Genomic DNA, 23471 nt, shown 5'->3' on the forward strand with positions numbered 1-23471 from the left:
TTTCTATTTTTTTTGCAGCATAAGGGATGTATTCATTGGTACTATTTAGGGGAATCTGTTACTGTTTTTTTCCCTTCCCCCACGATAGCACCACAGAGAGAGAGGATCAGCCCCCAGGGACAGGAAACCTGCAGAATAAAAAGGTGGAGCCTCTCTCCAACCTCAGTGGTTTCCTGTCCCCGGAGCGGGAGACCTGCAGTTTTTTGTTTTTTTTTAGGTACCGCTAGTCTGGAAGTCCCAGAGATGTTCTGGAGGGCTATGTGGTAATACCTGCTGTCTATCGCCCATAGGTTGGGCGGGCAGGACCCTCGGATCCATGGGTAAGAGGAAGCAGCCCCAGGGGGCTATCGCATTCCACCACATGCAGCCGAGATCCATGGAGGGAACGTGTTTTCCGGTGCAGCCTCAGGCGTGCGGCTCAGACGAGGAAGAAGGAGCCTAGATCATGCAGCTCCCAGGGCTGTGAAAGAATGTATTCCTTATGATGGATTGTACTTAGTTTATATAGCGAATATTTGTGTTATGTGGTTGGTATGAATCTGGCTGAATGCTTCAAACCCGGTTTCTGCCTCAGGGGCCTGTTTGGAGCCTGAATGGCTGGTTGTCTGCCTCATGGCTTTAGGGCCTGGTTGTCTTCCTCATGGCTTTAGGGCCTGGTTGTCTGCCTCATGTCTTTAGGGCCTGGTTGTCTGCCTCATGGCTTTAGGGCCTGGTTGTCTGCCTCGTGGCTTTAGGCCTGGTTGTCTGCCTCGTGGCTTTAGGGCCTGGTTGTCGGCCTCGTGGCTTCAGAGCTTGGTAGTCTGCCTCAAGGCTTAAGCGCCTGGTCGTCGGCCTCAGGGCTTAAGGGCCTGGATTGCTGCAGCAGTATCTAGATGACTGTGCTTGGCTCTGAGTGGGGGCCTATGTGACCAGCGGTGCCTGGCGTGCCGCCATGTCTTTGTGGCGGTCTGTAAAAGGGGATATTAATTATTAATATTTTGAGTTAATATCAATAATTACTATTTATAAATAGGCGTGAGTTGTCTATTGATGACTCCACCTATTTATACTATAAATACTAACTAACTTCCTTGTTGCACTTACTTTGAACTGAACTACGTGTGAATTACTACTACGGCGGCGACTACTACAATAAATTACTATAAGCTGTACTATGAATAACGTATTTATTACACAACAGCAGGTCTACAGTTTATTGCCATAACTATATACAGGGCCGTTTCTATAGCCGGACGAAGGGTGCAACCGCACAGGGAGCGTGTCTCAAGCAAGAAGAGGGGGATACCGTCGGCATCTATTTACAGGCTAAGCTAAAAGTGCCACTGTGCTCCGCTATGGCAGGTCGCGCTAATCTCTGGCTGCAGGCTGCCCTGTTAACAAGCTGTAAGGGGCAGGGCCTGGCAGCAGTATGTCCGTAATGCCCAGTGCGCTGTGCGAGGTGATGTCACAGCGCTGCTGCGTGCATCAGTCACTTCACGCGGGAGCAGAATAGTGAACTTGGGAGGAGAAGAGTGTGGCAGGTGCCATTTTCTTAGTCTCTCTCTGCTCACTCACTGGCACAGAATCCAGGGTCTCAGAGTCAGCCTCCGGTCCTCCACCAGCAGATTCAGTCAACCGCGGTTTTCTTACAGGTGTGAATTGTGATTCAGCAAGCCATGGATGTTTTGACTACTATCACTATTGGGTGAAGCACAATTGCACTTTACATGAAGCACTAAGAAATTGAAGATAATCACGGATATGTGATGCACTTTACCTGAGAGCATCAGAAGGCTGCTACACCATGAATTGTCACATGAGAATGAATAGTCTTTTTACTGAGTTTTTATATGCACCAGTGTGTAACTAATCAGGAAATTAGCACTGATTACTTCCTGCAATGTCTCTATATATGCACAGTCACTTTATTGTATGTTTCACTTGGCTTGATAATGGCTCTGTGAGAGAGCTGAAATGTTGCCTGTATCAACATGAGTTGAATAAATATCACATTTTTTCACTTTTTTTATCCAAGGAGTGCTGCGTTATATTTATTTTGAAAAAAAAAAAAAAAAAAAAAATATATATATATATATATATATATAGTCATGGCTGCGGATGAGAGAACCTTGTGTGGAAGAAGTGGTGAGGATCAGACCTGACCTGTTTACCTACTATTGACCTGGAGTGGATGGCTGGTGGTGTGCCCTTAGCCGTGAACGAGGGTAGGCCTATAAGGTGGCACACCCGGGTAAGATATAAGAAAAAGGGAGAGTGGGAGGGGCACAGATAGCTCACGGGCAGAGGGAGACAGTGTGCCTTTGTATTTAAAGGCGCCTCCGCCCCTCCCACAAATACAGGCTGATTTGTCAGCCTTAACTACTTGTGGTCATGGTTGCAGATGAGAGAACCTTGTGTGGAAGAAGTGGTGAGGATCCAACCTGATAGGTTTTGTTTACCTACTATTGACCTGGACTTGATGGCTGGTGGTGTGCCCTTAGCCATGAACGAGGGTCGGCCTATAAGGGGGCAAAAAGCAAGCCAGGTAGCGTAGAAAGGAGTTTATTAGAAAGACAGCAAATCATAAAACCAAACTACAGAAGGCCTCAGACATCTCCATGTGGGGGTTCGGAATGTACCGACCGTAACATGAAGAGTGCCAGCGACCCATTTTTTTAATGATGTGACCCGGAACATTGTGCTTTGAAGCTGCGGAAGCAGCCCCAATATGGAAAGAATGCCCCAAAATGGTTTTCGGGTCATACCCTAAACCGGCCGCTAGTAAGCGGATGTGCAAAATAAACTGGAATGAAGAGATGGACCTAACCTTGAACGGGAGCAAAGGGCTGTCTTGGGCCGAGTCGCCCAAAGCCACCAGTAACTTCTGGAAAACCTGAACTGGACACCATTCATTGAAAGTCTGGAAGTACCTGATTTCTACCAGTGGCCTGACTTGTGATGTTTTGGAAGAGGCGGGGTATAGTACGAATTGGTCGTTGCACCGGACTAGTTGACCCCTGGTTAAACCCTTAACTCTGGCAGGGGTGCTGGTGAACTTCCCTGGCCTTAAGAAACCGTAAAAGCTAAGATACATGGCCGCTTTGATACCCGTGCTAGAAAGGAGCCCAAAAGGATTGCCATCTAGGGAGGTGGATAATTTCCTAAAAAGCTCTCCTGATACCGGCTGTCTTCGAGTGCCAGTCCCCCCGCTGCTCTTTTGTATGCCCCTGAGGGTAGCTTTTATCGCCTATGATGAGAAAACTGACCTGCTGTCTGGATCTTCTAACGTGATGAAATGCTGTACCCAGGCCAGGTATAACTTTATGGAGTTGTAGGAAAATTTGAGTTCCGAGTGGCAGTATGCCAAAAAGGCCATGATGTACGCGGTCTTGCTGGTATTATGTCTTGGGTGAAGGAGTGTGAATCTATTGAAAACATTCCAGATGGTTTTGTAATTACTAGATGTATTGATAGACAAAGACTTTTGCACCAGATTTTTTGCTGAATCAATGTAAGATTTTAATCCATGACCAATGTCTGGAAAGCCCGAGGGGATAAACCCGCTTGATCCGCCTCCGGCATTACCTGGACAAAATTGTGAAAATTAAATTGTGATAGGGCACCTGCAGCGACATTTTGTGTTCCCTGTATGTGCCTGCATGTTATATGAAAATTGTGGCACAGGGAAATCCAGACCAACCGGCGGACAAAATACATGATGAAAGGTGACTTGAATCTGCCTTTGGTGATGATGTCTACTACCGCCTGGTTGTCGTGACGAAAACTACTGAAGAGTTGGCCCATTGACTGCCCCAAACTTGGGCCGCTGCTACAATTGGGTACACCTCTAGCAATGGGTAAGACTGCAGAGCACGCTGAGCTGAAGATACTTCTTTGGGCCAGGAACCAGCAAACCATTGATTCCCGCTGACTGCTGCATAACCTGCAGAGGCGGCGGCGTCCATAAAGATCGTTGCTGGACCCCATTGAGGAACGAACATGGAGACCCCCTTCCAATTGGAGAGGAACGAATTCCACATTGCCAAATCGGCAAATACTTGGCTGTCTAAGCAGATGGGGCTATCCTGCTCGGGGGCTGAGGGAAGTAACTGCAACAACCGGGAGGTGAAGGCCCTGCCTTGGGGAATGATTCTGGTGGCCAAATTCAACATGCCCAGCAAAGATTGCAATTCTACTTTAGAAAAAAATCTGGAACCTACTGATTTGGATATCTCTTCTCTGATTTTTGAGAGCTTCTCCTCTGGTAGCCTAGCTTCCATTTTAACGGTATCTAAAACTATACCTAGGAAGGTATTACCGTTGAGGGGCCTTCTACCTTTGAAGATGCGGAGAAGTGACCTGAGTTTGCTGGGTCTGCAGTCTGGTGGCTCTACCAACAGGAAATCATCCAGGTAATGAATGAGCAGCGGGCAATCACAGCAGTTGACTAAAACCCAATGCAGAGCCTGCGCAAATTGATTGAACAGCCAGGGACTGCTTTTGGACCCGAAGGTCAAACGGCTTGCAAAATAGTACAGGTCTTGCCATTTGATGCCGTAAAAAGAGCTGCGGGTGGATAGGCAGCAGTTTGAAAGCGTCCGTGATGTCTGCTTTGGATAGCCAAGCCGCTCCGCCTGCCTGGAGGATGAGATGGATGGCATCATCGACTGAGGAGTACCGCATGAAGAATTCCTCGGAGGGAATTAGAGAGTTGAGGCTCGGATTGCTGGAACCATGAGGCGCAGAGAGATCATAAATCAGACATTTTTTATTGGAGATTTTTTTTGCCACAATGCCAATGGGGCTGACCCTCCAATAATTAAAGGGAACCGTGGAAAATGGCCCGATAAGGAACCCCTTCTCTAATTCGGACTGTATTAAGACTCCAACTGAGTCGGGATCCCTGGCGGCTGAGAGGAGATTAGGATGGATGAATCGGGAATTGGTATGGTCTTGGAGGAGTGCTGCTAAGAACTCCAGGTTCTTGTACAGGATGACCTGAATGTAGTGACCAAAAGCATTGACCTTTGTAGACGTAAGCCTGAATAAACGTGACAGGCAACATACATTAAAGAATTAACAGCGTCAGCCTGAATAATGTACCAGGCAACAGAAATTGATGAATTAAAAACGTAAGCCCAAATAACGTACCAGGCAACAGACATTAATAAATTAAAAATGTGAGGCTGAATAAACATGGTGGGTAACATGTATTGAAGAATTAAAAACGTAGGCCTGAATAACGTACCAGGCAACAGAAATTAATTAATTAAAAACGTAAGCCTGAACAATGTACCAAGCAACATAAAATAATGATTTAAAATTGTAAGCCTGAATAACGTACCAGGCAACGGGCATTAATTTAATGTAAACCTAAATAAGGTACCAGGCAACAGACGTGATGAATTGAAACGTAAGCCCAGGTAAACGTGACCGGCAACAAACATAGAAGAATTAAAAATGTAAGCCAGAAACGTAACCACCTTGACATTAATGGATTAAAACGTAAGCCTGAATAACGTAGCAGGAAACAGACATTAAAGAATTGATACGTAAGCCTGAATGACGTAGCAGGCAACAGTCATAATTGAAACTGAAACTTGAGCATAACTACGTGGTGGCCCCTGATTTTAATGACTTGATGATTGTGAACATGACCAACGTGGCGGCAGCCGAAATAAATTAAATGGACGTAAGCCTGAATAAGGTGACAGGCAAATATGAAAATAACAGGCACAGGCCCCTAAGATATATAAGAGAGCCTGGGAGATGTGACCGGCCGTGTGTAATTTGTGGGTGTAATTTAAATGGCTGGGTTTGTTTTGTTTTTTTGTTTTTTATTCAACTTTATTGATTTATTTATTTCCTTTTTTTTTTTGGGGGGGGGGGGGGACGCCTGGGTGAAAAGGCAACTGAAACAATGAAGGATGACCAGGTGCTGTGTTACATACATATATTTGTGAGAGTGTATGAGGGACGGTGGAGGCCGTTAGCTGGATAGGGAGAGAAGCGAGAAGGAAGAGGCTATGAGACCGCTAGATTTGAAGCGGCCACGGGAATTAGGGAGATGAAGCTCGTGACGGGGGAATTGTCCACATGTGCCGGAGCCAGGGCGTGCAGCGCGTGTGAGGGAGCGGGCAGCGGCTGAGGTAAATGGAGGTGAGGACAGGGAGTGCCTGATGGAAGCCAAGACAGGGGCTGCAGTATCGTTACCTGTGTGGGGCGTTCGGCAGAACCGCTCCGTAGCGGCAGTAGTTTGTAGGGTGCAGCGGCCCCTGCATACTTACAAGAAGGTGCGCTTCAGCGAGTGTGCTGCCGACATGAGCTGACGAGACTACTGAATGAACATCCCCCTCTGCATAGGCCCATCGCCCCTCCCACAAATACAGGCTGACTTGTCAGCCTTAACTATATATATATATATATATATACAGTACAGACCAAAAGTTTGGACACACCTTCTCATTCCAAGAGTTTTCTTTATTTTCATGACTATGAAAATTGTAGATTCACACTGAAGGCATCAAAACTATGAATTAACACATGTGGAATTATATACACATCCGGTTTGCGTTTAGTTGGACCATCATTTTTTTTTCAACAGGACAATGACCCCAAACACACCTCCAGGCTGTGTAAGGGCTATTTGACCATGAAAGAGAGTGATGGGGTGCTGCGCCAGATGACCTGGCCTCCACAGTCACCGGACCTGAACCCAATCGAGATGGTTTGGGGTGAGCTGGACCGCAGATTGAAGGCAAAAGTGCCAACAAGTGCTAAGCATCTCTGGGAACTCCTTCAAGACTGTTGGAAGACCATTTCAGGTGACTACCTCTTGAAGATCATCAAAAGAATGCCAATAGTGTGCAAAGCAGTAATCAAAGCAAAAGGTGGCTACTTTGAAGAACCTAGAATATGACATATTTTCAGTTGTTCACACTTTTTTGTTATGTATATAATTCCACATGTGTTAATTCATAGTTTTGATGCCTTCAGTGTGAATCTACAATTTTCATAGTCATGAAAATAAAGAAAACTTTTGGTCTGTACTGTGTATATATATATATATATATATATATATATATATACTTTTCTAATGCAAGAAATTTCCAAGGTAACCTTGCAACTTTGTATGTATAATACAAAGGCTGCCGCACACATTATATATATATATATATATATATATATATATATAGTCCTCCCTTTGTTAGGAAGCCATAAAAAGCTCTGGTGCAACCAATTACCTCCAGAAGTCACATAAAGTCCACCTGTGTGCATTCTAAGTGTCACATGATCAGACATTACATATACACACCTTTTTTTAAAGGCCCCGAAGGCTGCAACACCTAAGCAAGAGGCATCAATAGCCAAACACTGCCATGAAGACCAAGGAACTCTACAAACAAGCAAGAAACAATGTTGTGGAGAACTACAAGTCAGGGTTAGGTTATAAAAAAAATATTGAAATCTTTGATGATCCCCAGGAGCACCATCAAATCTATCATAACCAAATGGAAAGAACATGGCACAACAGCAAACCTGCCAAGAGACGGATGCCCACCAAAACTCACGGACCAGGCAAGGAGGGCATTAATCAGAGAGGCAGCACAGAGACCTAAAGTAATCCTGGAAGAGCTGCAGAGTTGCACAGCAGAGACTGGAGTATCTGTACATAAGACGACAATAAGCCAGAAGAAAGCCATTACTTTCAGCTAAAAACAAAAAGGCATGTTGGAGACTCCCAAAATGTATTGAGGAAGGTTCTCTGGTATGATGAGACAAAAATTGAACTTTTCAGCCATCAAAGAAAATGCTATGTCTGGTGCAAACCCAACACATCACATCACCCAAAGAACACCATCCCCACAGTGACACATGGTGGTAGCAGCATCATGCTGTGGGGGTGTTTTTAAGCAGCCGGGACTGGGAAACTGGTCAGAGTTGAGGGAAAGATGGATGGTGCTAAATACAGGGATATTCTTGAACAAAACCTGTAGCACTCTGTGTGGGATTTGAGGCTAGGACGGAGGTTCACCTTTCAGCAGGACAAGGCCCCAAACACACTGCTAAAGCAACACTTGAGTAGTTTAAGGGGTAACATGTAAATATGTTGGAATGGCCTAGTCAAAGCCCAGATCTCAAATTAATAGAAAATCTGTGGTCAAACTTAAAGATTGCTGTTCACAAGTGCAAACCATCCAATTTAAAGGAGCTGGAGCAAGGAGGAATGGGCAAAAATCCCAGCGGTAAGATGTGGCAAGCTCATAGAGACTTATCCGAAGCGTCTTGGAGCTGTGATTGCCGCAAAAGGTGGCTCTACAAAATATTGACTTTAGGGGGTGAATGTTTCTGCACATTAATGTTTTCAGTTATTTTGTCCCATTTGTTGTTTGCTTCACAATAAAAAAGTAAAAAATAAAAGTTGTGGGCATGTTCTGTAAATTATGCAAATCCTCAAACAATCCATGTTAATTCCAGATTGTGAGGCACTAAAATATGAAAAAAGTCAATTGGGGGTGGGGTGAATACTTTTGCAAAGCATTGTGTGTGCGTATATATATATATATATATATATATATATATATATTAAACAAAAGATAAAAAGTGGCAGCACCATCTAGTAGAAAAGCAGTTGGGTGCACCTAGCCCAAATGGGAATAAGCAAACCCAATGTATTACAATAAAAAAAGCGGCGGGCAGCACACCCTGAAGTAAAATGATAAAGAAATGTATTCACCCATAAGGCAATGCAATGTTTCGGCTCAGTGCTAGAGCCTTCCTCAAGCTTCTTTTTCATTTTTATTTATGGAGTGCTGCCCGCTTTTTTTATTTATATATATATATATATATATATATATATATATATATATATACATACAGGTGAAACTCGAAAAATTAGAATATCGGGCAAAAGTCCATTTATTTTAGTAATGCAAATTAAAAGGAATTGCGTTAATGCATCTTAAAATTAGAGTTTTGTGAAAAGGTTCAATATTCTAGGCTCAAAGTGTCGCACTCTAGTCAGCTAATTAATCCATATTTCCTGAGCAAAGAGTACCTCAAAATTGTGACTTTGGAGTTTCATAAACTGTAAGCCATAATTATCCAAATTATACCAAATAAAGGCTTGAAATATCTCACTTTGCATGGAATGAGTCTATCTCATATGTTGGTTTCACCTTTTAAGTTGCATTACTGCATTTTTGTTTATTCGCCACCAAAAAAAAGGGAACAAAAAGTGCTATGTACCCCAAAATTAAAACCACAAGGCGTCACACAAAAAATAAAGCCCTCACAAAGCTCTGTTCTATTCTATAGAAGTGAGCTAAGCTGCAATACCAGGCAAAGCCCATCGACAGACGAAACCTTTTCTGTGCTGTGTATGCTATGCAACATTATTTAAGTCAGTATTATTTGATGTTAGGGAGGGGGCGCTTTTTTTAATGTTTGCCCTGTTTGTAAAATATCCTAATATCTGCCCTGACTATATCAGTGGACATATAAATATATATACTTATAGTCGCACACAGTAGTATATTGACAACACTATAATACACATAACTACACTAAACACAATACAGTATATTACACAATTGCACTCCAAACTTTACCTAAAAATACACACACACACACACACACACTCACTCACTATTAGCAGCTCCCACCCACCTGGCTCTATATTGTCCCTATGGAAAACAAGGGGTTAATTACAATATGTGGGCAATGGGAATATGGTGGCTGGGGGGGGGGGGGGTTAATGATCTGCAGGGCAAGGATTGCAGAGGTACAGGGATTACAGGGATTAATCTTTAGGGGCAAAATAGGGCAGGGGTTACAGTAGGAGTTAACCAGGAGTTAATTGCAGGTGTGAATGTTTTGTAGGGGTAATGAAGGGCTGGGGTAAATTTGTTAGTGGTATAGGGAAACAGGGGGTTAATATTATGGATTGGTGGTTCAGGGCTTATCAGGGAAATGTAGGGGTTAATGCTCGTTGGTCTAGGGGGTAAAGGGTTACTCAGCCAGTCCAGGGGTTCTCCAAGGGTTAATTGCTCATTGTAAGGGATGATCCTCGCTTGTAGATGCTCGTCTTGCAGGGGTTGATTCTCAATTGCGGCTGCTCGGCTCAACTGCAGAGCACAGAGTCACCGGACTTTTTAAACGCACATAAACAATTTTAAGGTAATAATGCACTAAATAAATTAGATGCAAGCATCATATATGGACAAAGTCCTCACTCGGATATGATAAAATCTGAGACACTTAGCCAATATATTTTGATAAAAACACATCTGTGCCCGCCTAACAAGCGCCAAGGTGGTCAGGAGGATCCTACGCTAAACCATATAAACTATTTAAATCCAGTAGTGCTTGCTTCCATGCACGCCTACAGGCAAGTCCACATGAGCTGGCACGGTGATATGACATCACTGCACCAGCCCGCGCTTCCAGGTGGGGGATGCTTTGATCTTCCCACCTGTGAAGTGAATGCGAATCTCCGAAGCTGTAATTACAGCGCCAGAGGTCCGCAGCATACAAAGGTAGGGAAGCCCTTTTTTCCCCTATCTTTGTAATTCTAAACATCTCCAGACCTGCCAGAGATGTTATCAAAAGGCTGAGGATCTCTATTAATACAACCGCCACTGGACATAATTGTCCAGTCATCTATGCGGCATCAGTTGGGGGGGGCACGCGTGCTTGGGGGACATTATTTTGTCCACCAGAGATATATATATATATATATATATATATATATATATACACACACACACACACACACACATCTATCACTGGGCCCACATACACCCACAAGGGACACATGGGCAAATACTGGACCCATACAAATATATACACAGGGGATATATGTATATATAATGTAACATATATCCACACTGGCCATTCATGGTTAATATATATGTATATATGCACATTTTAATGGAGACATATGTACATATATATCTAAATCTCCCCCTTACTTCAACACAGTCTAGCTTGGTGGCTATGCATGCCGGGTGAACTAGTTCTGTGGCTATGTTTGGTTGTCAATTTGTAGTTTAAAGGGATTCTGTCACCAGTTTTTTACCCCCCCCATTCAAAAATATGGTTATGTTCATGGAGCTCTTGTGATTCCTAATGTGGTCATCGGGAGGTTGAGCGAAGTGCCGGCGCATGCGCACTTCGCTCCATGAAGCCGAACGGAGAAGTCCGCACGGGCGCATCAGGCATGGGCCTGTGCGCACGCGCGGGATGTTAGAGAAGAAGGAGGGGGGAGTGAGGGAGAGCCGGAGGCGTAGCAAAGGATTCTGAGGCGGCGCTGATGACAGCAAAGGAGGAGCTGGGCACGAACGGCGGCGGGTGCGGGCGGCATCTGGAAGACACGAGCATCCCCTTAGGCACCTTAGTGAGATGAATGACAGGTTAGATAAAACGTTTTTTAGACAAAATGAGCCTACAGATTTAGGTTATAAGACCACATTAGGAATCACAAGAGCTCCATGAACATAACCATATTTTTGAATGGGGGGGGTAAAAAACTGGTGACAGAATCCCTTTAATAGTCTACGATAGGCATAGCACTCCAACAAACCCCTATAATGCTCTTGATGAGGAGTGAGAAGAATGGCTGGAACATATTGCTTGAATAGCCTACAGTATGAATGGCGTATCAATAAAGCCCTATATGGCTCCTGGTTGGGAGTAATAAGATGGACTGGAACTTTTAGTCTGGATGGCCTACAGGAGGTATGGCGCACCAACAAACCCTATAAGTACTTGCCGCCGATCTAGAATTCCCAGGCTGAAGGGTCCAGTGGGCTCTTTGGTCCTCTCAAGGCAGACCCGTGAACTCCTCCGGGGGAAGGAATGTCACAGTAGTTTTTCCATCATGGATGCCAGATTGCAAGGAAAATTGGAGATTTTACGTCTAAAGTTCTTCTGGTAAATGTAGTACAGGACCTCCAGTGTATCTTGGAGCAAAGCATCTGTCTTGCAATATATTCTGCACCAAAGGAAGCACTGTTCATCATTCATCTTCAGTTTGATCATTCATTGTCAATATAAGTACTTCTCTAAGCTGTTTTGTTAAAATCTGTTATGATTATTTTGATAAACACTTGATGAGAAACCCATATAAGATTTATTTTATAATATTATGCTGGATTTAAGTATAATGTCCAGTATTAAAATTTCCTAGGATGCTATTGATCTCACCCTTTTTCTTTAGGTTTGAACCTCTAGTTAGCTTTTGGATTCCCTATGCTTCCATCTGGGTATTCTTAGCTTTGATTACTTTTAAGCACTTTTGATAAGACCAGGGAGCAAAAGAAATAAGTTTCCACTGTCTGGAGATTAGGAGATGCCTTATACATTACCTAGGGGGTAACTAAAGATTGGAGAAAGTAATCTGCACTTTTTGTTCCCTTTTCTGGCATAAATAAGGGTAAGGCGGCCTCAAAGAGGTTACTAGCCAGATTGATTAGATATTTTTTTTTTTCTCTGGCTTACATCTCTTCTGGAAGCACTTCCTACTTGTGCAGTCTACCTCTTGGGCAGAGAGGGCTAATGTTTCTATTGAGCAAACCTGTAAGGCTGCCACGTGGTCTTCTCCTTCTACCTACAGTCTCTATTGGCTCCAGCTAAATTCTGCCTCTGTTCTTGTGTCAGCAAGAGGTTCTGCAAATGGTGGCCCCCATGTAAGGAATTGGTATTCTTCTCTGTTATCTATCTCTGTGGTGCTGTCATGGGGGAAGGGAAAAATGATGATTATACTTACCGTAATCGGAATTTCCAGACCCCACGACAGCACCCTTCCTTATTCCCTCCCTGGTGTTTCTGGGTTCTTGATTTACGTTGCACAGTGTGTGTTTAAAAAAAACTAAATTAATATATATATATATATATATATATATATAATTAGATGAACTAACCTAGGTTGGAGTCACTTTTATGCTCTGTAAACTACTGAGGTTGGAGAGATTCTCCACCTTTTTATTCTGTAGCTTTCCTGTCCCTGGGGGCCAATCCTCTCTCTCCGTGGTGCTGTCGGGGGGTTTTATAGGTCAAAAGTAATAATCATCATATTTTGGCCTATAAGACACACCTGCCCATAAGATGCACCTAGGTTTTAGAGGGGAAAATTAAGATATTTTTTTTTTCCCCTCAGACCAGACCCCCAATGTTAATCAATCTTCAGCTCAGAACTCTGTTAATCAGACCTCAGCTCAGATCCCATCAATGTTAATCAGACCCCAATGTTAATTTGACCTCAGCTCAGACCCCCAGTTTTAATTAGACCCCCAATCAGACCTCAGATCAGACCCCAATGTTAATTAGACCCCACAAACAGACCTCACATCAGACCCTCATGTTAGTTATACCCAAGCTCAAACCCCCAATCAGACCTCCCAATGCTAATGAGACCAAAGCTCAGATCCCAAATCAGACCTCAGATCAGACTTCCAATGTAAATCAAAGCTCAGATCAGGGGAAATAAAAACAACAACTCACCTCTCCTGTTCCAATCACCGCCACTGCCTCTATTGAGATCCAGCACTCTTCCTGCTGCTCTGTGTGGCGCTTGCAGGCGAAGACCAGGAAGTAGTGAGTACAGAGCCAGCACAGGGAGCGTTACATTCACCGCTCCCCAGTCCTACTTTGGTAGGGAGAAAGTCTTATAGGGTAAAAAATACGGTACTTGTTTATTGATTATTTTATTCTGGTTTTGTGAGGCAAGAAGAACAGAAAAACAATGGCATTGTTTTTACTTCTCATTATTATTGTTTTCACTGTGTGGCATACCATGATCGTTTTATAGTTTGGGTCATTACTAATAATTATTTAGATGCCATGGTTGCTATTGAACACAGCATCAAAGGGGTTAAATAGCTGGGATTGAAGTTAAATTGAATTCTAACTGTTATTCATTGCTGGATTCTCACAGTGATCACATAAGCACAGCTCCTGTGCAATCCCCATGTCATCCATGCATTCTGTGGGAACTACACCCAACTGATGATGCACATGTGCGTAAGTTCGGGTAATTTTTTGCAGTGTTTTATCCTCTGTTTAGGCATAACACTGAATTCCTTCAATATAAGTGCAGTACATTATGGAAGCTCAGATGCTGGCAGTTGCCCAGTTAGACTTGATGTATAATGCCATTTCCTCACCTCTAGTGGCACACAGGGTACATATCGGTCCATAGTATGGAACTGTTATCCCAGCCATGTGCCACTTGGTATACTTGGAATAACTTTGTCTATGAGCCCTTACTTAAACGTCATGCAGATTTCAAGAAGAGACCAGTCAAATCTGTACTTGAACAACATACAAAATATGAAAGTATTTTTAAAAGTGGAGATTTTGATGCTGGATTAAGGATAGTGTCCTCTAGCCGTATATTTGTAACGTCTGGAATAGTCATGTAATCGTTTTTCTTAGATGGAAATGTATTATTCTCAGGGCCTGCAATATTGATTTTAAACATTGTCATTTTGATCTATGGTCTTGGGAACAATCCAGATATATATTTACAGAGCAGGTGATATATGTATTTAGAAGGTGGGAGGTAATAGCGCCTCCTGGTGTGTTATGCAGTGGGGGGTGATTTATCAAACACAGATATTTTTCATACATGTAAAAAGAATTGACAGAGATAACATCCCCAGTTGAAGAATAATCTTTGTGAGAGAGTGAAAGAGTCCATATCATAAAATGAGATATGAGTATACTGACTGGACCCTATTACCTGACAAGTCAGATGTCACAGTAAGCTAAGTGGACTGTCCTTTCATGTATACAGTATGATATAGAGATATAAAAACCCAGAATAGCACCTTAACAACCAACAGAGTGCTTTTACATGGGGCATTTGCAGTCCCAAATGAGTACCAATCAGTAATATACAAGTTGATCAGTGCTTGTTTGAAGGACCTTTTTTCTGTACTAAGTAAATAGGGGATGAATGACCGTTATTATGGTTGTTTATCCTCCATTCAGTTTGCATATTGCTGGCAGCACATCTATGTTCACACAGTACAATGTGCTGCTGAAAAGTGATGATTTTTGGTGCCACACACCCAACATACAAATGTTTGCTTGTTTGTCAGGTGATTGGTGGCACATTTACAGAAGCCAGTTATCAGGAACAAGCTTTCATACCCCATGATAGGCCCTATCATCTGCAAGTGTAAAAGAGTCCTTATCATGGTATTATGCATAAAAATCTTTGAGCTATTTCACCCAATAGGAGAAAAAAATCGGATGGAGTGAAGTTTTATTCCAGAGAGTTTAGTCTGTGTCTAAAGGGTTGCTCTATTGACAATTAGCAGAAGGACCCGGCTTCGCACGGGTATATTTTATCTGTTTCATTTAACGTTTGTGGGCCGTTAAAAGATATGGACAGTATCCCCCATAACAGTGACCTCCACAGTCCCCCATCCGTTAACACTGACCCCCCCACAGTGCCCCGCCACTTTAAAATGGGACCTCCACAGCAGCCTACCCCCTTAACTTTGACCTTCACAGCAGCCCTCCCCTTTTAACAGTGAGTTTCACAGCACCCCACTCCCTTGACAGTGACCTCCTCAGGGGCCCGCCCCCCTAACAGTGACCTCCTCAGTACCGTGCATCCTTAACAGTGACCTCCACAGTACCCTGCATCCTTAACAGTGACCTCCACAGTACCCTGCATCCTTAACAGTGACCTCACAGTACCCTGCCCCCTTAACGGTGACCTCCACAGCGGCCTGCCCCCTTAACGGTGACCTCCACAGCGGCCTGCCCCTTAGCAATAACATCCACAGTGAACGCCTCTTTAACAGTGACCTCCACAGCGCCCTGCCCCTTTAATGGTAGGGCTACATGACGACATGTGTCTCAACAATTTTTATAACGATAGGCTATGGTGTCGCACTGCGACATGTGACATGCTGCGACACGACAGTTGCAAAAAATCAATCCAAGATGGACTTTTCTGTGACTGTCGCATTGCAGTTGCAGCATTTCACATGTTGCAGTGCGACACCGTAGGCTATCATTATAAAAATTGTGCCACATTTGTGCGACATTGATGTTGCAGTGTAGTTGTGCCCTATGTGTCGTGTGACTTATTGTGTAGCCCTAGTCTAAATCTGACCTACAGCAGTGAAGAAAAATCGCTGGGTTGTTATGGAAACCTGGAGTAAAACTGTGTGTATGTGGAGACTAGGGGCCTGTGAGCTTCTATTGGCTGATAAGGGTCATGTGACCATGTGTATGGCAGTTGGGATATGACGAGAAAGACTTGCAGGCTTGCATTGGCTAATGCAGGTCATTTTTTTAGGGAATATCTCAGGATTGGTACATCCTAGAGAGCTGAGACCCCCACAAGATTTCTTTCCAGGTACCAAGGGATGTGTATACCAAGTTTCGTTGAAATTGATGGTTGCGTTTTTGAGTGATCGCGGAACATACATACACTGAGCAAAAATAGAAACGCAACACTTTTGGTTTTGCTCCCATTTTGCATGAACTGAACTCAAAGATCTGAAACATTTTCTACATACACAAAACACCCATTACTCTCAAATATTTTTCACAAATCTGTCTAAATCTGTGTTAGTGAGCACTTCTCCTTTGCCGAGATAATCCACCCCACCTCAAAGGTGTGGCATATCAAGGTGCTGATTAGAATATTGCATGAATATTGCACAGGTGTGCCATTGGACTTAATGGAATCCATAAAAAATCTCTATGTACTGTACTCCCCCTAGTGGACGCTGTTGGAAAATCTTATGGATTTATGTTGGTTAACAGGAGAAGTTCAGTGCCAGCCCCCCTCCCCCGCTGTCATGAGGTCTGTCTTCATGTTAGGTACGCCACTGATTTGTGGTATAGATTTTTTGCTCTAACAGTCAATGGTGACATATGCTTCTTTATTGCTCTAAAGTCATGTATGATGGAGCCTTGCATCGGTGGTATAAGTCGGTAAATACTACCACGCAGTCTGCTTAGAGCCTAAAGCCTGGTTAAGCACACAGATTGACATGCATGGCGCAAATAGCACTAAATTCTGGTATAAATGATAAATGATGATAAATATATCCAATATTCTAGAATAAAAGCACCAAAAATAAAGAAATACATTGAAGTCATGTGCTGCAGCTACTAAAAAAACTATTTGACAATGTAAAATCCCTTTTTCATTGCCAGAGAGACACAGGTCGAAACAATTCCAGTGATGTAGCACACATGACTTGTAGTATAGGACTATGTGGTACCTGTAACTCTCCAGCTCAGTCCATAGATACACATTATGCAGGGTCAGAGGACACGTTTCTGGATTGTGTCAATGGAAGTAGAAAACCAGATGAAATATCTCTACATTGCAGGATGTTTGTGAACACCTGGGGTCACGGTATATAACCAGCTCCAGTGTAGACGAGCTTTGTCCGGTGGGGATTGCTCATATCAGGAATTCTTACGTTATTTACCCAGAGGAAAATGTCTGTATTAAATGGTGTAAAAGCTGACTGCTCCATTATCTGTCATCCCGAAGGGACTAGGCTTCAGTTTTTTGTCTGTAATGATTGTAGTTAAAGCAGTCATGTGTTTCAGAGACTTTTGTATTTTTGGAGAAATCTGTATCTATGACTGGATTTTGTGTGTACTGTGGTGGAAACGGTCAGTAATGTGGATGAAGTCATGGAACAGTCACATTACAGACGGCATGTTTTCTTCATCATCACGACCCCTGACACAGCATTCCTTTTTTTCCAGGTATTTCCTTATAAACTTTTAAAAGTTTTTGAAAATCTTTTCTTTTATGTTGCTGATTTATTTTGTTCACTGCTAAAAAGGCAACTGTCCTGGGTTACCCACAGCCATAAACCACTGGGGGTAGTCATCTGCAGCTTCTGTGCCAGGACGATGTCACCCATGTCCTCTCTCCCCAGTCTTGTTATGGACTGTTAAAACCATAGACACATTATGCAGTTTCCTCATAATTATGCACATGGGCTCCAAAAACATATTCTTTCTATAAACGATTTATACATTTTTTTCAGCTTTTAGACAAATTGCTATCTGCCCTACCAGCGCATAATGGGTCCATCTCTCTTAGAAGCCCTCTAGTTGCTTAAAGCCACAATTCATATCCAGTGTGGCTTTGTAAAAAAAAAACTATGGTGATTTTTTTTTTTTTTTTTTTTACTGAATTGGTGTGGTTTTGGTATACAATATATGTTCATGCCTTCCCCCTTTTCATTATTGTGTTAATTTTCTGTAAAACTGCATGTCCGTATGGTATACTGAATCTTCTATTTAGAAATATGAGGGTTGTGCAGGCCATGTAATGTATATTGATGACCTATTATCAAGATGGGTCATCAATATTTGATCCTGTTTACTATACTGCCTGTCGTCTTGGCAGTGTTTGATTTGAATGGAGCGAGTGCTTGTAATTACACTATACCACTGCTCCAAAGGAGACGACGTGTGGTGTAATGAACAGTAGGCAGCGCTTGCATGGGGCATCGCCTCCTCTTCAGACAGCTGATCAGCAGGTGTGTAGGGTGTTGGACCCCGCTGATCAGATATTGGTGACCTATCCTGAGGATAAGTCATCAATGTATACGGTCTGCACAACCCCTTTAATTCCATTTCTAAATAGAGATGACAGTCTGATGATTGCATGTTGTAAGGTCCTTGGAGGCCTGAAAAAAAAAGATTTTTTAAAATAAAAAAAAATAATAATCAAATTATCCCTCTTTCCCCAGAATAAAAAAAGTAACCATTCAAACAAAGAAGTAAGCATTTCCATGTCTGAAAACGTCCATGCTATTAAAATATAAAAATATTGTTCCATATGGTGAATGTCGGAATATTAAAGAAGTATCAAAATAGAAGATTTGCCACATCACCTCCCAAAAAATTGAACAAAAACCATCCAAACTACAAATCTTTGAGCCCCCACACAGCTCTGCAGACATAACTATACAAAAAAAAAGTTATAGGGATCCGAATATGGAGATGCAAAGAAAAAATATTTTTTCCAAAGTTTTAATTTTTTTAAGTATTAAAACGTAAAACAAAAATATGACTTTGGTATCTTTGGAATCGTATTGACACAAATAATGAAGGACATGGGTCAGTTTTACTGTGTATAGAACGCCATAAAAAACTAAACCAATAAAATGTTTTTATTTTTCAATTCCACCTAAACTGGAATATTTTTTTTTCTTGCTTCCCCCTACATTGTATGTAATAGTAAATGGTGCCAATAGAAATTACAACTTGTCCCACAAAAAGCAAACCCTGATACGGCTATTTGAACCGAAAAATGTAAAAAAAATAATTATGTCTCTGAGAAGGCAGGGAATAAAAAATGAAAGTAGAAAAAATGGAAAATTGCAAGGTCCTGAAGGGGTTAAAGGGGTTGTCCCATGAAAAAAATTCTACATATTTCAAAACCACACCTGGATCTGAATGGTTTTGTTATGACATGGAATTAAAATTTAGTATTGCCACCGAGTTATTCAATAAAATGTATCTGTATAGCGCCACCTGCTGTTTGTTATTTTCCTCATTGCTCTGTCCACCTCGCTGAAATGGAGGCACGTGCTCCGTTTCATCCGTCCACTAGCCTTACCTTAGAAGCTGTGACAGTTGTAGGGGAGAGAGCTGTAGCAGAAGGAGCTCGCCCCCAAGCTGTCAGCCTGAAGAAAATCTAGGACAGCAATTGTAGAGATAAAAAATAAAGCTCCTGGGCAGCACCACCAAATCGAGGTAAAGTCGGAGTGCCAGCTGTTAAGGCGGTGGTCCTACCACCCGTACATACAGCAAAAATAAAGAAGATTGTGGCACCTCCAATAAAGTGACATGGGCTTTATTCACCAAATAGGCGCAACGTTTTGGTTCACTCCATGGACCCTTTTTAAAGCAGTGGTAACAAACAATGGTGCCAATACAAGTATATAAAGGAGAGCAATTATTCAATTCATCCAATTAGTGCAAAACAATACAAAAAAATACTAAATATTTGTCAAAAACATGATTTAACCATATTGTATTATATATACATGATCAAATATTATAAAAGTGTATAACAATAAAATATAAATGTCATTTCCATGTGTAAATATAATCCACATATGATAATTACATAATTGTTCATGATTACATAATAAGTATCAAACGTGAAAGTGACTGGTGCAAGATTAAAGACATAAATATATAAATGAATAAGACGGGATCAACCAACCAGCATGGAGGAACAATCTGGGTTCATGGCGTCTCTATACGAAAGATGCACATGTCCATGACGTATACCGGAAATACTGTGAATCACTATCAGCTGATCACAGTACATCCGGTATGTGTCTGGAACGCAGGGCCATGATGCATGAACCGAAACATTGCGCCTATTTGGTGAATAAAGCACATGTCACTTTATTGGAGGTGCCGCAATATTCTTTATATTTTTTTATAAAGAATATTGCGAGTGGAGTTATAATTTGTCCCTTTAGTTGCACAGGTGAATGTAGGATTCATTATCCAATTTTAGAATAATTGTGACGAAATCCATCTTACAGACGTAGCAGAATTAAGTCACTGCTACACCTGTATGTGTTTCCCAGAATAGATACCTACAGTCAGTTAGGCTGGGTTCAGACCTGAGCGTTTTACAGCGCGTTCCTACACACTGTAAAACGCTCAACAGCCAAGAACCAATGATTCCCTATGGGAATTGTTCTCACCTGAGCGTTTTACAGCGCGTACAATCGCGCTGTAAAACGCCCGACGCCCCAAGAAGTACAGGAGCTTCTTTGGGGCGTTTTGTTGCGTGTTCCCGTACATAGACTTCCGGGAACGCGCGACAATGGGCGTTCGCTTGTTCCGGAGCTGCGATTGTAAACGTGCATACAATAGCGCGCTCCATCCCGAACGCTCAGGTCTGAACCTAGCCTTACTCTTTGTTCCAAAGATGTCTATGCACTGTCCTTCACTGTCTATAATGTATCTGCTGATAAATCTGCGGCATTGTGACCTGGCTGCCAGTTCCATCAGAAAATGCCAGGAGTTGTCCAGATAAAAGCAGCAGCTGTTTGCTATATTAGGCAAATCTTCTGTGCTGTCCACAAGATGGCCGCCGAAAGTCATGTGACCAGGCAAATCCCCTCCATGTGATGACTCCTCCGTTTAAGCACACTGCAACTGCACTAAACTTCCAACAGTGGAAATACAGATGGCAGGTGCAGTGTTTTTGAGAGAATAGACATCACATGGAGGTGCTTTGCCTGGTGACATGACCCTCCATCAGCAGTCATCTTTATGGACAAGACCTCTGTGTGGCAGCACAAAAGACTTGGCAAATGTGGGGGCATACCTTAGAAAATGTAGAAAATGGTGCAGAATTTCATCAAAGGCTATGTTGGAAAGTGGCAGATAATCAACTTGTCAACTTGGCCTGTCCTCAGGGTAGGATATCAGTATATGACCAGTAGGAGCTGCACCCCCAGGATCAACTGATTCGGGGATAGCTCCTTTGCTGGACGTTGGAGATAGAACTGTACAGCTCCATCCACTGTGTTATTCCAGTCCACTACACAATGGACAGAACTGTGTAGTTCCCCCTCTGACTTCTGAAGCCAGAGCTACATGAAACTGTTGATTGCCAGGGGTGCAGTACCCCCACAAATCAGATATTGATGGCTTATCCTGAGGATGGGCTATCAATAATAAAATTATGAAAAGCCATGAAAATATGAGAAAAAGGAAAGTGTATTAATTTCCGAAAACTATTTTTTTGCCTTTTATCAAAAAAAGAGTGAATTACGCAGAGAACTGAGCACCTAGGATCTTTGTTCAGAATAATGTTCCAGATAAAAGAGGTCAGATTGTAGAGGTGCTTTGAGTCCATAATTTCAGCAGTTCTAAAGCCTCTTTACTCTTGCATATCTGAAGAGCCCTTTGTGGTAGCAACTTTTGTGGCAAATGGTGCATGAATCACACCATTAACGATAAAAAGCTCTCTTTCTGGAAAAATCACCACTGTTTGTTCTTATTGCGCATTATTAAAGGCCTCGCTCTTTGCCTTGTCACTGTCAAGAAATTGTTTAATCAGTGTTCATCTGAAAAGTGGGCCACTTCATAATACAAGACAGATGCACAAGCTGTGCCTTGTGCATAGAGTAGTATCTAATGTTACAGAGGCAGCTTGTGATTATCATAAAATAGCCCCCCTTGATGAGGCTTTATTGATTTGTGGGTCATGCATGAATGGAGCATGGTAAGAATGTACTGAAGGTCTATTACCCACCTCTGTTCCACAAATGCAACGCTGTCCTTGGAATTGGGATCAACTGTGTTTCATGCTTTATTTGCTACATTATATTTAACAATCTGCTTTTATAGTGTGTGAAGTGGGATTAAAGGCTTCTTTCTAGTTCTCTCTGAAATCACCATACTTCATCTGAGTGATATTAATTAGAATCCACTTTTTGTTTCCTTGTAATCCTTAGCAGAAGACAAAGATGTTTATTATAACCATTACACAGCTGCAAAGTGTATTTTAGTTACCATTTTGTGTGCTCTCTTCTTCCAGTTCATGCTGGCTGCATGCTGTGGTACACAAGTTATTAGGTCCAGGACCAGACTTCTAATGTGCCCTACAAGGCAGATTTCCAGTCTCTCAGTGGCCGCTTAATATCATATAAGCAGGAACCGCACTGATGATGCAACCCTTGCATCATCAGTGCATTTCTGAGGCTAGGGTGGGATCATGGGCCTGTGATAACACCATCAGAGATCCTTAACCTCCTACAAGTACAAGAACTGCACTGATAAAAATCAATTTCCAAGGTTAGGAGGGTTGCAGGATCTGGCGGTGATGGCATCATAACAGGTCCTTCTCCCCCTGAGAGTATGGAGGAGAACTGCAGGAGAAGTAACTCCAGTGATCCTATCCTTTCCTGTCTGTAAGAGAGGTGAGAAATTTAAATAGGAACGGTGCTGCTGCCAGTGGAAGAGAGGTGGCCCATGGACAGTGCTTCTGTTAGTGGGGGAGGGGTGGTCAGGGGAAAATGATGCTGGGTATTTTGTGCTGCATGGTGGTATTTATTTACCACTGTTGGTGAGAAATGCTGTGCTGCAAAAGAGAGTTATAGTTATAACCCTTTAATCCTAAAAGTATTGGCAGTTGAGAGTGTATGATAGACTAAAGTTGGCCATATACTTTAGATAATTATCAGTGGATCCCAGAGCTGGCTCTGTTCACATCACATCATAACCTTCCATCAGATGTATATAGTGTGTCCCGACATATGCTTAGGATGGATGGCTTCAATTTATATCACTATATAGGCATACAGTGGCTTAATTCATCCGTAGGATCCCATTGTAAAGTAAAAAAGTTGTAAGGGAGCGCTCACTCTCAGGGGGTCGCAATCACAGACTTCTCCTCTGACAACGGGGTTCAAGTCCAAAAGGTGCTTTATTTTGGCACTTCAGCACCGTCA

At 42.6% G+C, this 23471-nt stretch overlaps 1 protein-coding gene across 3 annotated transcripts in view; it reads left to right on the top strand.

Moving 5' to 3' along the window:
• The window catches only part of PARD3B (par-3 family cell polarity regulator beta), a 1547452-nt gene that overhangs the window by 823965 nt on the left and 700016 nt on the right, over positions 1 to 23471 (top strand). The gene's annotated exons all lie outside the window — the stretch shown is intronic.

This window comes from Bufo gargarizans, chromosome 8 (genome assembly GCF_014858855.1).
Source record: "Bufo gargarizans isolate SCDJY-AF-19 chromosome 8, ASM1485885v1, whole genome shotgun sequence".
NCBI classification, from domain to species: domain Eukaryota; kingdom Metazoa; phylum Chordata; class Amphibia; order Anura; family Bufonidae; genus Bufo; species Bufo gargarizans.